The sequence below is a fragment of the Cyrtonyx montezumae genome, unplaced genomic scaffold (genome assembly GCF_038088225.1).
Source record: "Cyrtonyx montezumae isolate F1298 unplaced genomic scaffold, pur_monq_1.0 scaffold_8, whole genome shotgun sequence".
In the NCBI taxonomy this organism is placed as follows: domain Eukaryota; kingdom Metazoa; phylum Chordata; class Aves; order Galliformes; family Odontophoridae; genus Cyrtonyx; species Cyrtonyx montezumae.
In genome coordinates this window covers 33,607,046-33,622,943 of record NW_027072089.1, presented here as the reverse complement: position 1 = coordinate 33,622,943, position 15,898 = coordinate 33,607,046, and the positions used below count along the sequence as shown (strand labels likewise).

The window sequence follows — 15,898 nt, the reverse complement described above, 5'->3', positions numbered from 1 at the left end:
TGCCTCAAGCAATATTGTAAATGGTCCTCTGTAAAACACAAAAATTCCTTGTGAAATAAACATGCCTTTTGTTTCTTAAATCTATTCCAAGTCATAAAATAAAACACAAGTTCCTTAAGCAGTTCTGTCATTTTTTCCTTTAGGAGGAAATGAAGATTTTCGTTCTGTTATTCTGCTCACAAGGCAAAGACAGAGGGTTGTTTGGGAAGAAGGAGTGGACTACGACTGTGGCTCTTATGTACTATTTTCAAATGTATGCAGTTTAACATAAAAATATGGCGCAAGTAATTGCTATTCAGCCTGTGTAGTATGCATCATTTTACTATTGGGCATCTTGGAGAAAAACACCAGGTTGTCATCTTTTTGTTTTGTCGAAGTAAAAGAACTTCTTTGTATATGATGTGATGTCCTCTTCACTGACTGCCAGATCTGTGAACAAATATGATGGCTTTGATGAAAGCTGTGATGATTTCAGCAAGGGCAACAAAGGTTGTGAGGGGTCTGGAGCACAGGCCTTATGAAGAGTGGCTGGGGGAGCTGGAATTGTTCAGTCTGGAGAAGAAGAGACTCAGGGGAGATGTTATTGCTCTCTATAGCTCCCTGCAGGGAGGTTGTAGTGAGCTGGGGGTTGGCCTCTTCTCTCATGTAACTAATGATAAGTATAGAGGGAATGGCTTCAAGTTGTGCCAGGGGAAATTCAGACTGGATTCTAGGAAATGCTTCTTCTCTGAAAGAGTGGTCAGATGCTGGAATGGGCTGCTGGGGAGGTGGTGTAGTCACTAAACCTGGAGATATTCAAAGAGTGTTTAGACATTGTGTTGAGGGCCATGGTTTAGTGATAATTGGTGATAGGTGGGTGGATGGTTGGACTAGATGATCTTGTAAGTCTTTTCCAACCTTGGTGATTCTATGATTCTGTGATTTATTTTTTAACATGTGTCCACAAACCAAACCAAAACTGGCATTGTTTAAACCGGCAAAAAGCTCAGCACCACACAGCTGTTCACCCACTCTTCACCCTTCCAATAGGAAATAAAAGGTAGAACATGTAGTCTGAGTTTAAAACTCTTTACTAATACTGAAGAGGAAGAGAGAAAGAACAGTAATTATAGCGTATGTATATACGTATATTTACAAAACAAGCAATGCATGGAACAATTCCTCTCTACCCACTGACTGATGTCCAGTCAGTCCCTGAGCAGCAGCTCCTCCCCTTGTCACCTCCCTCAGTTTAATAGTTTTTCATATGATGTCACATGGTATGGACTTTGGCCTGCTTTGGTCAGTTGTCCTGGTTCTCTCCTCTCCCAGCTCCTTGTGCCTCCCAGACCACATACTGTCAGAGAAGCTGTAAAAACTGGAATGGCCTTGTCTCTGTACAGCACTGCTCAGCAACAACTCAGCAACATCAGTGTGGTATCAACATTGTTTTTCTCCTCAAGCCAAGACAGCATCATACCAGACACTATGAAAAAAATCAACTCTTTGCCAGCTGAAACCTGGACAAATATGAATGGATATATTCTAAAAATTAAATTATATGTGAGATTAAATAATACACATGGAAAAATGATTATGATATTTGTACAGCATAAAAAAATATTAAAAGTATTAATTATAAGTATTAATTCCTGGAACTATACCAGTTGTGTCATGACCTTCTATAGCACTTCCATATTACAATTGAGGATAGTACATAGGAAGTAATTAAAAATATCACAATAAAGGGAACAAAAAAACCTCATCTTGACTACACTGAAGATCTGTCTGTCACACAGTGCTTTTTCTGTCTTTCCTGTCTGTGGTGATGCAACTGACGTATTGGGAACTGGAAGTTGATCAGACTGTGGTCTCACTAACTGGCTGAATTCTTTGAAAGTTGAAGTAACAAACAGTATCTGAGAAGAAGGGAGGGAAAGCACTCTACCCACTTTGAATAAATGTAGCTGGTGTCACTGCATTTCCAGTGAGACTTGTTTTCTGATGTGTAGACTATCATATCAGGGCAGATGTGTAATCTGGGAAATCTTCCAGAGAAATCATTGCAAAATAAGGTTCTGAACATTACCTGTGCTGTTCAACTATTTCCCTTTCTCAGACCATCACTTCTAGCAGTACTGGACATTGCACTAGATGACGGACTGAGAGCATAAACCACTTGCAGAGTAATGCTGAGGCAAACACTGTTTACTAGTATATGGAAATTCTTCCTTGACAATCTTTAGCTACTTTCTGAAGATTAACAGCTCTTTCACCGTTATTGCAGCATTTGACTGTGGTTAAACAAGCCATATTTTGGAACAGAAAGATTAAGTTTCTCCTCTGACATCTGAGAAATGATACAGCAGGAGTAATACACCTGATTGCCACTTGTACTGATGGTATCTCCTTGCCTGTCTGGTACTAATCTATTCTACTTTATCTTGTGCTTCAGGAAAAAAAAATCATGCCTAAACTGAAGAGGAAGGTGTTAATGCCTCCAGCATTTTGTCTGTGATGACATCTTAATGATGGTTATGTTGTTACAGATGCTGTCTATCAGATACCACTTTTAGAGGTATGTGAAGAACTGGAGGGCAAACAGTGTGAGATGAGCACCACTTTTTATTTGGAAAATCTATTAAAAACAATGCAATAATATTGTTTTAAATAAGTTTTTGAGATTTTCCTTCAAAGTTCAAGACCGTTTTGTAATAAACGTTTATCACCTGTTTGCATCACTAAGAGTGTACAAAACAATTCTTGAGTAGTGCATTACTGTATGGGAATTGCCAGGTTCTGGCCTGAAGCAATGGTTAAGTATCAGGTGAGAAGGTGTGACTAGCCCAGCGAGCTCAGGTGCATTGCTTGTGCCTGAGCAACCTAAAGGGTTTGATCCCAGGTCCACCCCTCCTTACCCTCATTTAAGATTTAGTAGGCAAGGGAGCAATATCTCTTTCTTCTAAGACTGTACTCTTCTTGAGATGTCACCAGCCTTTGGAAAGGGTGAAGCTACCTTCTTTTTTGTCACTTTCTAAACTAGATCTTAATGGATGCCTTCATAAGTGTGCTGCTGTCCTAGTAGAAGGTACTGTTATTGCCTCCCTTTACTCCACAGTTAGATATAGTGGAGTTGGTGAGAGGAGTTATTTTTGTTGGTGGAATCAGGGGCAACAAAAATACTGCTCTGGATTAGCCTGCTGAAAGGTTTTGCAGAAGCAGGGCTGGTCTGGAGCTACTTTTCTCCTCTTTGTAGGCAGCCAGCCTGCAGGTAAAACTTGAACCTTAGCAATTCATAGTAAGCAAACCAGCAGTGACCTTGGACTAGCTGATCAACATCCTCAATGGGGCATTTTTGTAGCTTTTGATATTTTATGCAGTTTACAAAATCAAGAACTGAAATAGGAGAAATAGTTGTTGATATTTGAAAGTTCATAACTGCAACTAATTTAATGTGTAAAGATCAGTGAAAATATTTCTCTAAAACCACATATGTATGCTTATATAGGTAAACAGACCTCTCTGGGCATGATGGTAATACTGTCAAGTTAATATTAGTATCAGACTGTAACTTTCCAGTCAGACGTCTGGAGTTAATCACAATAATATGCATAAATAATATATGATGACACAAGTTATTTGATTGTAAGTTAACAGTAAACCTCAATCATGGGAGACTTTTAACCTTCTAATAATTACTCTCTTGCTATAAATGCCAGTGGCGTTAATACCTAGAATGTTGCTGTTCCAGTAATTCTAATTACCCAAGGGATGCTGTCATTATTCAGTATGCTTGATGTTTCTTATTCTATTATTGACATTTCCAAACTAGACTCTAATGCTTAATTTCTATTCTCCCTTGACAACAGTATCTCCAAGGCCAAATTCTTTAGCAATCTAAGTGTTTATAGCTGCACTGGCTTTAATGAAGGTGTACCGATGCATTCCATTGCCCGTTTTATCTGGAAGTCTAAGCTTTGGTGTTAAAGAATGAAATTCTTCTAGAAAATATTTCTTCCTCTGGAGAACAGGATTGTTTTTGAATTATGTTTCTCTTACACTGCTTATATAATATATAAGGGTTTGTAACTATTCATAGCTTTAAAAAAAGGAGTCAGGTGTAACAGATGAGTATGCACATCATATAAATGAAGGTACGGTTCCATGGTGCCACGGTCTCCTGTACCATTCTGAAGGAGCAATTCTTGTGACTGTATTTTTTTCCACATATTTTATGGTACTAGAAAATAAGCTCTTTGATTTTTTTATTATTATTTTTTTATTTTTCAGAAAAAAATATACTGTGAATTGCAGTAGATTATTTTTGTTTTCATTTATTCTTGATCATTTATTCTTGTATTCAGAAAACCATCTGATCCTTCACAAATTTTGAGGGATTAAAGATAACTGTGATAGTAGTAGCAATCCAGCATAGTGCCTTAGTTGGGTTTGAGTAGCATCTTCAAGACAAGGATGACTTTCCAAATAGTGTGGAAGTGGAAGCAAAGAAATCAGAAGTAATGCAAATAGAGTGAAACTATAACTCTGGTGGAATCAATATAGAAACAGTCTGCCTTCAAAGTTTTAAGGTGAGGTGATAAGCTCCACACCTGGAGACTGCCTCCTCCAGGAAAGAAAGAAGGGTGATAGTTATAGGCAGCTCCCTTCTGAGAGTAACAGAGGGCCCTATATGTCGGCCTGACCCTACCCGAGGGAGGTGTGCTGCCTCCCTGGGGCCCAGGTCAGGAATATTTCTAGAAAACTTCCCAGTCTGATCTGCCTCTCTGATTATTATCCTTTATTAGTAGTTCAATCTGGCAGTGATGAGGTCACTGACAGAAGCCTGAGGACTATAAACAATGATTTCAGGGGACTGGGGTGGTAAGTTGATGGAGCAGGTGTACAAGGAGTATTTGCCTATATCTACAGCAGCAGGGATGGACATGGAGACAACCAGGAAAACCCGTCTTATAAACACATGACTGAGAGGCTGGTGCAAATGCAAGAATTCATGGGGTGGTCTACTCAACACCTGGACTGAAATCTGCTGATGTATATCTCCTGCCTCAAAGAGGGAAATGGATCCTTGTCCAGGAGCTGGCAGGTGTTGTAGAGAAAGCTTAAAACTAGGTATGAAAGGGAAGAGGATAAAACTAGGCCCACTAGAAATGAGCCCAGGGGAGTGGTAATGGGATTAGGGGTAAGGCAAGGGGCTCATCTGAAGCACATCTACCTAAATACATGCAGCATGGGCAACAAACAGGAAGCCATTGTGTGACAGGCAAACTGACCTAGTTGCCATTATGAAAGCATGGTGGGGTCACCCCAATGACTGGAGTGGTGCAGTGGATGGCTACAAGCTCTTCAGAGAGGATAGGCAGGAAGGGAGGGTGGTGGCATGGCTCTTTCTGTCATCAATTGCTTTGATGTTACTGAGTCTGTGGCTGGGGATGGTAAGGTTGAGTCCCTATGGGTAAAGACAACCTGGTGGAGGTCTGTTATAAACCACCTAAACTGGACAAAGGAACAGATGAGGTGTCCTATGAGCAGTTGGCAGAAACTGCATGATTGCCAGTCTTTGTCCTCATGGGGGACTTCAACTTCCCTGATATATGCTGGGAATACAACATAGCATGGAAGAAGCCATCTAGGAGGTTTCTAGAGTACATGGAAGTTAACTTCCTTCTGCAGCTGGTGAGAGACCCTACCAGAGGATCTGCTGTGCCAGACCTTCTGTTCACAAACAGAGAAGATCTAGTGGCAGATATGGAGGTCAGGGCCTGTCTTGGACAGAGGGACCATAAAATGGTAGAGTTCTTGATCTGTGGAGCCAGGAGGTGGGCCAGCAAAACTGCTACCTTGGACTTTTGTAGAAGATCAGAAGCCTGGGGAGAGGGGGGGAGGGGGGGGGGGTTCCTGGTTGCTCTTCAAGAAGGAAGGCTTAAAGGCGCAGGAGGAGGCTGTCCCCCTGAGCTGCAAAATGAGCCAGCGGGGAAGAAGACCAGTGTGGATGAACAGGGAGCTGTAGACCTACTACTCCAGCTTGACTGCCACAAGCCCATGGGGCTGGATGAAATTCACCTGAGAGTGCTGAGGGAACTGGTGGAGGTGATAGCCAAGCTGCTTTCCAAAATCTATCAGCACTCCTTGTTGACTGGTGAGGTCCCAGAAGACTGGAGGCTTGCCAGTGTGACTCCCATCTACAAGAAGGGTTGTAAGAAGGATTCGGAGAACTACAGGCATATTAGCCTGACCTCTGTGCCGGGGAAGGTTATGGAACAGATTGTCTTGAGGGAGATCACACAACATGTGCAGGACAACTGGGGGATCAGGCCTGGTCAGCATTGGTTCATGAAGGGCAGGTCCTGATTGATCAACCTGATCTCCTTCTATGATCTAGTGACCTGTCTAGTGGATGAGGGGAAAAGCTGTTGACTTTAGCAAAGCCTTTCTCACTGTCTCCCACGGTATTCTCCTGCAGAAGCTGACAGACCACGACTTGGGCAGGTACACTCTTTGCTGGGTAAGGAGCTAGCTGGAGGGCTGAGCTCAGAGAGTGGTGGTGAATGGAGTTAAATCCAGCTGGTGACTGGACATGAGTGGTGTTCCCAAGTGGTTGGTATCTTTATTAATGACCTGAATGAGGGCATTGAGTGCACCCTCAGTCAGTTTGCAGATGACACCACGTTGTCTGGAAGTGTCAATCTGCCTAGGGGTAGCGAGGCCCTACAAGGGGATCTGGACTGAGGCCAACGGGATGAGGTTCAATAAGAACATGTGCCAAGTCCTGCACTTTGGCCACAATAATCCCAGGCAACACTACAGATTTGGAGCAGAGTGGCTGGAAGACTGTATAGAGGAAACAGACCTGGGGATATTGTTTGGCATTCAGCTGAATAAGAGCCAGCAGTGTACCCAAATGGCCAAGAAGGCCATTGGCATCCTGGCTTATATCAGAAATGGTGTTGCCAACAGGAGCAGGGAAATAGTCGTCTCCATGTTCTCAGCGTTGGTGAGGCTGTGCCTCAAGTACTGTGTTCAGTTTTGGGCCCCTCACTACAAGAAAGACATTAAGACCCTTGAGCGTGTTCAGAGAAGGGCAACGAAGCTGGTGGGTGGTCTGGAGCACAGGTTTGGAGGAGTGGCTGAGGGAGCTAGGATCGTTCAGTCTGGAGAAGAGGAGGCTTAGGGGAGACAATTTAAAAGAAGTAAAAGCTTGGGATAAACAGTGCCACTTCAGGAGTTAGGGATGAAAATGTAGTTTTAATTAAATTATTGAAATGGCAAAGTCACCACCATGGTCATTACTGTACTTTATTCTATCAAAACTTCTTAGAAAATTTCAGGTTTTTTTGCATCCTGTAGCACAATAAAAAAAAATACTGTTAAAATACCTCTAAAACATTATAATTATTTATATGCTAATAGAAATCCAGCTATTGATTATACCAATTTAGCTGAAATAGTACCACTTTGGGACTAGTGTTTGGATGCGGTAATCTGTGATTTATTTCTGAATGATTTACTCATGCTGTAGTAATAGAGGGTTTTTTTCTGTGTTTGAGGTTTTTGGTTGGTTTTATTTCTTGCTTTTCTTTTGTAAGTAATCACATTCTACATAAATACAGTTCTTAAAACATTAAACTTGCCCAAAACAAATCAACAGGACCAAATTTCCTTTGCATAGGGTTTTTTTCTTTCTTTAGTAAGAGAATTCTGAAGAAGTTATACTCAGAGTGTGATCCGTATATGTTGTTCATCAAATTTTTGAGCTTTCTTTCAGAGGAAAAGGATTGTCTGCTTTCTAAGAAAGTGTTCCCTTTCCCCCTCTCTCCCTCCCACTTTCTTTTTAATCTTTCTGATATATATTTTTTGGAATTCAAAAAGTTGTGAAGGCATTGTACCTGAATTAAGTCTAAATCATACAGTGAGATACTATAAACACATTTTTCATTTTTTTAATATAAGGCTATAGTAATTTTGCTGTTCAGGTCATGAGTCTTTACTGTTCAGTATTTGCATTTCTTGATGGTAAGAGAAGAATTCAGAAATAACTTCATTTTTTTCAAAGATTGTCAAATAACGATGTCTGCATATGTTTACCTTGTTCTCTATCTTGTGAACTAACTAACAAAAACCATACTCCCTCTACGCAATGATCTGCATGCTCTGCAAAAATCTATTTGGTCATGGTATATGAATAGCTCAATGCCCTTTTTGTATTTGCATGAATAGTTGTGGTGATTTGTTTTCGTTTTAATATCAAGTGGGCAAAAATCTATTTTGATTCTAAACAGGACATCAGAATTCAGTCAAGGGCAGTGAAGGCATTTCTGTTTCCTAGATATGCAAGTCGCTGAACCTTTACAGTTACCCATTTGTAACCATCCCATCAACTCAAGATCATTTTGTTTCAGAACAATGTGGGCTTTCCTGTCCTAGAGTTAGGTTGAAAGTGACCAAATCCAAAGTCAGAGGTTTCTATATGGCTTTCCACTGACAATTGCCTGTAGTGATGCTATGTGGCTGTATCTCTAGTACATAACTGAGACTGAAAACCAAATCTATGTTTGCATAGATGTTAGTTCATGCAGTGTTACACATGTGAAGACATAAGTTATCTAAAGGGTATCTAGGCAGCATTTGGTGAGGTTTTTCACATCGTATTTCCTGATCCATGGTCTGGCTACATAGCATCCAAAGATGCTATGTAGATGAATTTTATTTATGAATTCATCTATGGAGATGAATTTCCAAAGATCTCTGGATTTCTTTTACACAGCTGATGTCATCTGGGCTAGCACTGCTTTGGCACCCACCAAAATGCATCCTGTCCCCAGCAGACAAGAAATTAAAGCCAACTCATCCCCTTTCATTGACCCAATTCTCTCCAGTGCTTTAGGAAGCAAAAATTTTGTTCAGTCTTTCACTCTGAGAAATGGTGATTGCTGAAAGAGCAGTAGTAGGGAGTTCTCCAAGGTCAGTGGGCAGTAGGAGGAAGGAAACTGCATTCCCTCCTGCTTAGCATTTCGCTACTCAAAATTTCTCTGCTTTATCTACAGTCTCCCCAAGACATGCTTAGCTCTGAATACATCCACGTCTTTGTTATTTAGCACACAAACATTAGCTGGCTACAAGAGAGGCATCTGTTAAATGGAAACGTTACCCTCTTTGTGTTCCTCATCCTTCTTCAGAGTCTGAAAGGGAAATTAGTTTGCCTTTTAAAAGCAGTATTGTTGAAACAGCACCAGTTGTATCTGGGAGTAACGTTAACATCCGCTACAACTATGTGTGGACTGTTATCTCCTTCCTAACTAGAGTCTTAGAGCAAAAGATGCGGAAACATGCCTTTCTATGTGCAACTGAGCTACAAAAATCTGTATAGCAGGTACTGATATAAGGAATTCTGTATTATCACCACAGCATACAATTAGACTAGTACGAATATACTCATTTGTTCTTTTTTTTTTTTTTTTTCTCCTCCTCTTTCTGATTTCCTCTTCCTTTCTGGCACTTATCTAGCAAATATATGTGTATCTCTGAGGTCAATGGGATGCTTGTTAAAATTAAGTAATTTGCATACATGCTTTTTGAATCAGCAGTGTCTTTGTAGTCTGCTCAGGCTTTCAGCTGCTACTGGAGTCACATTGACATCTTCTTATCAATGCTTTTTTAAGTGGTTTTAAAAATATAATAAATGGAAATGCTACTCATTGCAATAATTATTGTTTACAGTGAAGATTAATGATCTCTGAAGTGTATTAGAACTTGTAGATACTCAGCAGCTTGCAGAAGAGGCTTAGTTGTTAATGCAGTTTTTAGAAAGACTAAAAAATATTTGTATTGGGCAGCCCCTTATGTAGTATTCTTGATTTACTAATTACAGTAAATAGGTAAAGGGGTTTTGATATTGCTTCTTGTTTTAAACCTATGTCTTGGTGTCATTTACAGTGCTCACGGTCTATCTTGAAGTAGCTTATTGTTCTTAGAATTCAAAATTGGCAGTGAAGTGTAACTAAACTTTCAAGTATTGGTATGCTTGTATATCTTTGCAGTAGTTTCATTTTATTTTTATTTATTGAAGCAGGCTGTATTAGAAATTTAATTATAGGTTGCAGACAAATCAGTGATGTTAAAGAATGAAGAACGGAGATCAGTAGGCTTCTCTGTTTTTGTTCATCTCCTAGAGTGACTGGATTCATATAACATCTGTTTACAGGACTGTTAAGTAATTTGCTTTGACTTGAAGTTCATAACAGAGCATTATATCTTTTTGACTTGGATTAAAAATACATTTTGGGGCATCTTATTAAACTCAACTGATTAGAACTTTTGTGGGAAATTTCTTCACTATGAAAAAATGAATAGGCACAGCACCTCTCTGATTTGATTTGGCATGAAACACATGAAATAATTCAGAAGTTCCTGGGTATCCTTTAATTTTGGTGATTAATACCAGGGAAAAAATTTGGAAGTTTGAGTGTAAACTGGCTACAGAGAAAATGTGTCAGAGAAAAAGATTCCTAAGATAACCTTCAGAAAATTTGAAAATAATTAGAGAGGATAAATGAAAATTCCCTTTTGTGTGAACGTTTGAGGGTTACTGAGATTTGGAGGTGAGATATGTAGCAGATTAGGTTTGTTTGATTAGTGCCAGGGTACAATTCATTGCTGAAAGAGATTGTTAATGCTGTATGCTTTGACCACAGTTGACAGGTGTTCTCAGGAAAGCACTGCTGAGTCTTGCACATAATTTGTGCAAGAATAAATATATGTATACTTATTTTATCTGTTTATATAAATGCATACTTAGTATATACACTAAAATAGAAAGTACATATATTTATACATGAAATGTTTTAAGGGACTTGGTGGATATGGATCAGTGCTTACAGGCAATTTGAAATTCAGTATATCATGTTATCTGAGCTCTACTAGAACAGAATCTTTATTCTGCAGTTGCTGTCAGAGCTTTGCTTCCTCTTCTAGGGCAGAGAGGATTTCAAATTACATCATCTGAACTTAGGTTTTCTGAAAGGACTTTCTTTGATTCATATTTTTTTTTCTTTTTGAATATGAGTAATACATAGGAGACTTTCTTTGATCCAGCAGAACATAAGCAGAGCTTGTGGTTAAAACATTGCTCTGCTAAAGCTGTTGTTGTTAGGAAATTACATCACAAGAAAAGGTAGACTTAAAAATATTGCCACAGGCAAGAAATATTTAAAACAAAAACAGAAGTATCATCAGGATGTGCACTCTCAAGAAGAGAAAAAAAAGATGTTATATCTTGTGCTTCTCTTAAAAATAAGACAAAAGCAAACCACTGGTAGTTCAATACACTTCTACTACTCACTGCTTCTTTTCTTATTTTGTATTCTGAGCCCTCAGGAGAGCTTCAGCAGCACAGATAGTCACTTCTTGGTAACTTGTTAGTGGTAGACAGTTCTATTAATAAGCTAGATAGGAACATGCTCAGAAGAAGCAGTGAATCAGTAGGTCCTTCTGGTTGTCTCCTGTACACACTCAAAAATAAAAATTAAATTTCTCTAAAGTAGAAGCTAGACCTCTACTGATCACAGAATCACAGAACTGTAGGGGTTGGAAGGGACCTTTAGAGATCATGGAGTCCAACCCCTTGCAAAGCAGCTCCCTAGCCCAGGTTGCACAGGTAGGCGTCCAGGTGGGTCTTGAATGTCTCCAGAGAAGGAGACTCCACCACCTCTCTGTGCAGCTGTGCCACTGCTCCGTCACTGCACTGGGAAGAAGTTCCCATGCACATTTGTATGGAACTTCCTATGCTTCAGTTTGCATATCCAGTTGTCCTATCACCACACACTGCTGAGAAGAGTCCAGCCTCGTCCCTTGTCCTCCCGATCCTTAGATATTTTTAGATGTGGATCAGATCCTCTCTGAGTCTTCTTTTCTCAAGGCTGAACAGCCCCATGTCTCTCAGCCTTCCTCATACGAGAGTTGTTCCACATCCAGATGATGGTAGTGTTTTCAACTGATCAGAATTATAAGAATAACTAAACATTTAAAATATCAATGTTTATTTTGTTATAAATGTCCTATCCTTTCTTAATATTTAAGATATAGTAATGTTGTCAAATTTACTAACAGAAGTACAAAGAAATGATGTGTTGTGGTGATCAATAAAATTGGATATTTCTTATGATTCCTAAATTTCAGCTTTTCAGGGTGCATATGAATTTTCAACTCTTCAAACAGTTAGAAAACAGTTACCCTTTTCTATGCCATGGAGGATCCATCATCATCCAAGGTCTGTAGCAGACTGTCTTGCACAGTTGGTGACATAGTGCCTTAAATAGCCATGATCTGAACTGGTGATGAAGATGCTTTACATCCAGATCCCAGCAGCTAAGCTTTAAGAAAACTGACAGGTAGTACCACTTACAGCACAGGCTAGAAGTGCTTAGTAGTAGAGCTTGTGTTTTTTGTAGTTTTTATTTTTCAGCTCGCTTTCTTATAACAAAGCAAAATCTTTATTGTAATCTCATGTCTCTGGGAAAAGAGGCTTTAACAAAAACACTGAGTGTAACCAGACTTGCCATAAAACAACAAGTGTTGGCAATATTATGAGCAATTGCATTGCTTCAAGGAAGCAAAGCAGAGAACAGAACAGCAGTTACCTAAACTGGTCTATTAATCTTTAAAACTGTTCCTGGGTGCAGGTAGGAATATTCTCGTTAGTCTCAAAAGTGAGAGTTATTTTTCTTGTTGGAAATCTCAACATTCAAGAGAGTTTTCATAAGTCTTCTTAATGCTGCTTTTTAATGTCACTGTATTCTGATACACACCCTTAAATTTAGGGCTCACTGTCTCATGTGCTTATTTCCTTCAAAAAATTCACCTTGTCTTCTAGCAGGGAAGTTGTATTTCTGCATTCTCTCTCTTCATCCTGAGCTGAGAACCCACCAGAATTTAAGGAAATTATTAAGATTACCTGTACTGTTGTTGCAAAATTGCGTTATAAGTCATGCCTTTATTCGCATGCTTTCTCTTTTTTTTCACAGTCATTGTTTGCAAAATAAAATTATTTGGATAATAACAAAAATGAATCCTGTTTTTATTTGAGGTTAGATTGCTTCTGTTGCTTGTGTTGAATTATGGGGGCTTTTGGCACAGATCGTGCCTGCTATTAGCATATGTTTCCTAGGAATGTTACAAGTACCACCCCATGCAAGGATTGGTTTGGCAGTTTCTCACATCAGGACATTCACAGTGTGAATGTTGGGGAACTATGTAAAATCAAGCAGCTTTAATGCAAGAAGGTCAAGCCAGACATGTCTATTTTAAGAGCAGAACTCCATTCTCCATTAACATTTCGAGAGTCTTCTCAATAGACATGTACTTCCTTGATGAAGCAGTGTGTTTGTAGAATGCTTAGAGACTGGAATGGTGCTAAGGCTGAATCTTTCTACTTTAAGTATCAAAAGCAATGTATTGCAAAACAGTGTGGAATGAGTTTTTTATAGCAGTTTGTCTTTGAGGGAAGGTATGCTGGTGACAAATTTTAATTTTCTTATTTAAAACTATGCAGAATTCCTTAGGGATCTGAGCATTTTTGTTTGAAACCAAATGTAAAGGCAAACAGAAGTAAGTTAAAATGATGCCACTGAGACTGAAAATTGCTTTATATTATAAACTTTATTCAGATGTTCACAGTATTGAATCTTTTAGAAAATTTTTATGATCCATATTTAGATCCTTTTTACACATTTTGTGCACAAAGACTTTTCCAAGCCTTCTTTTTCACGTTCTTGCTACTGCTTTGTTTTCCCCCAGTATATTTGCTGATGAATATATATGTAACACCAATGCTGATTCTGATTCTTTACTATTAGAATTACATTTCAGTCTCATCTTGATTCTTTGCTTCAGTCAGTAATATGTTTGGCTTGGCAGAGGGACACAGCAGTCTGCTTTGAATTTACAGAAATCCTATCCTATTCTCAGTTGTCAAATATGAAAATGGTGCTCAGTTTGCCGTGACTCCAAACCTGGTTTGCCCTCTTACCTATGTCTGGATCATCAGAGGGTATAGGTGAGAGTAATTTTCAGTCTAGTGCTTGGCTCAATGAGATTTCAAAGATCCTGTGTGAGAAAAACAGCTCTTCTGGACATCATCTTCTTTATGCTCATACTCAACTTCCTATGAAAAGTGATGTGTAAGGTGCATATGGATCCAATCACCTTGTCTCATGAGTTTTTTGCATTTGAACTTAGAGTGTATTTCAGTGATACTGTATTACCTCTCTGGGTTGCTTCTCAAACATAGAGACTGACGCAAAAGTCAGGTAGACCTAGGAAAAGATACAAGCCATAAAAACAGGATTTGAGTATAGATCTGAATATTGCCAGAATGAGAGTTCATCTTTAGAGGGGAACAGGTTGAAGAAAACAACCCTTTGACAGGTTCTAATAATCAAATCCAATGTTGCATACAGAAGACAGCAGTTTGCTTCTTTGTCTTCTTACCTTAAGTTTTCTAAAGATGCTCTACTTCAAAAGTAAGTTCTGCAAATCTAATTTTTGTATTGTTTGTTCTGGAAGGCAGAAACAGATTCATGAGCGTGTGGTAAATTGAATAATACAGAGGAATCATTTTAACAAAACTCAAAGAATAAAGGATAGTAAAGAGAATACTCCCTAACTTATACAGGTTTTTTTTCTTTTTTTTTTTTTTTTTTGAGTGGGGACATTTAGCCAATTTATTAAAAAGCTTAACTTTGTCACGTGGATTCATTTAAAATAAAAAAGAAATTGAGTGCAGTTTTCTAACTGTTCTTATGTTTGATTTGGGAATCTTCTCCTTTAGTCGTAGTTAAAATTTTTTTTTCAGTCTGTAAATCCCTATTCTCAGTTAAAACCACAAACTTCTAACCTTCCCCCCATGAAGGTTGACTGTACTTCTTAACATCTCTTATCTATTCTCTGCCCATGATGCACAGATTTCCTCATCTGTTTTATCTGAAGCCCTTGATACTGGGAACTCTTAGGAGTAGTGGATTTATGTGCATCACACCATACCTCTAATTTAGAGTGTATTGGGTGATACGCACACTTGCTGGGTCCAGGATATCAGTCCATTCAGAGAGCTGAGTAGTCCCAGTAGGGTCTATACAGCCACAGTACCTTTTATGACTGAGTTTGAGGCCAGATTGGACAAGTTGTGGTTGCTGTTGAAGTTGATCTGAGTGGAATTACTGTTTTTTAAACTCAAATCGTTCACATAAGTGAATTTCTTAGTTGAGAAGAAGGTAAACTTGTGGGGGCCAGAAGGAAGAAGAAAGCACTGAGTCCTTGTTTCTGACTATACCAATAAAAAATGTCTCAGTGGATTTCAAGACAAACCATCTTCCAGGCCTTGCAAATCTAAGTCAGCAGACAAGAGAGAGCAGGAAGAGTATCTTGCCTTTACAGATACAGTAGTTTCATCTAACAGTCTTCTTGGTTTCATTTGATCCCAGGCTGAGTCTTCAGCCAATTTGGGAATCAGCTCCTGATGCCTCCCTTTAGAAGGCAAGCTCCAAAGAGATGCTTTCTAAATGTAAAATTGTCCACAAAGTGATGTTGGTTGCCTCCTGTTGATTTGAGGTGCTCCTTACCAGCCTCAGATACGTTGACTGCAGAGCACTTATTATTTGAATCTTTGCTAGCTGGAACAATCTGCTTGGCCCAATTTAAGATAATGTCTGATTTTTGTGTAGTTGTTAATTTAAGTAAATATGGGGGAGGTTCATTCTAGATCATTTATAGAACCATGGAGTAAGCCTTTATCTGCTTCCTGATCAAAGAATTCTTGATTCACATTTTAATTAAATGGCAATAAATTTGCTTTTTAAACAGTGAAGCTGATGGAGACATAGGATATGCACTGTGTTTTGTACTGTAT

At 39.0% G+C, this 15,898-nt stretch overlaps 1 protein-coding gene across 1 annotated transcript in view; it reads left to right on the top strand.

The window, feature by feature from the left end:
• Nucleotides 1–15,898, top strand: part of NKAIN3 (sodium/potassium transporting ATPase interacting 3) — a 326,199-nt gene that overhangs the window by 228,824 nt on the left and 81,477 nt on the right. The gene's annotated exons all lie outside the window — the stretch shown is intronic.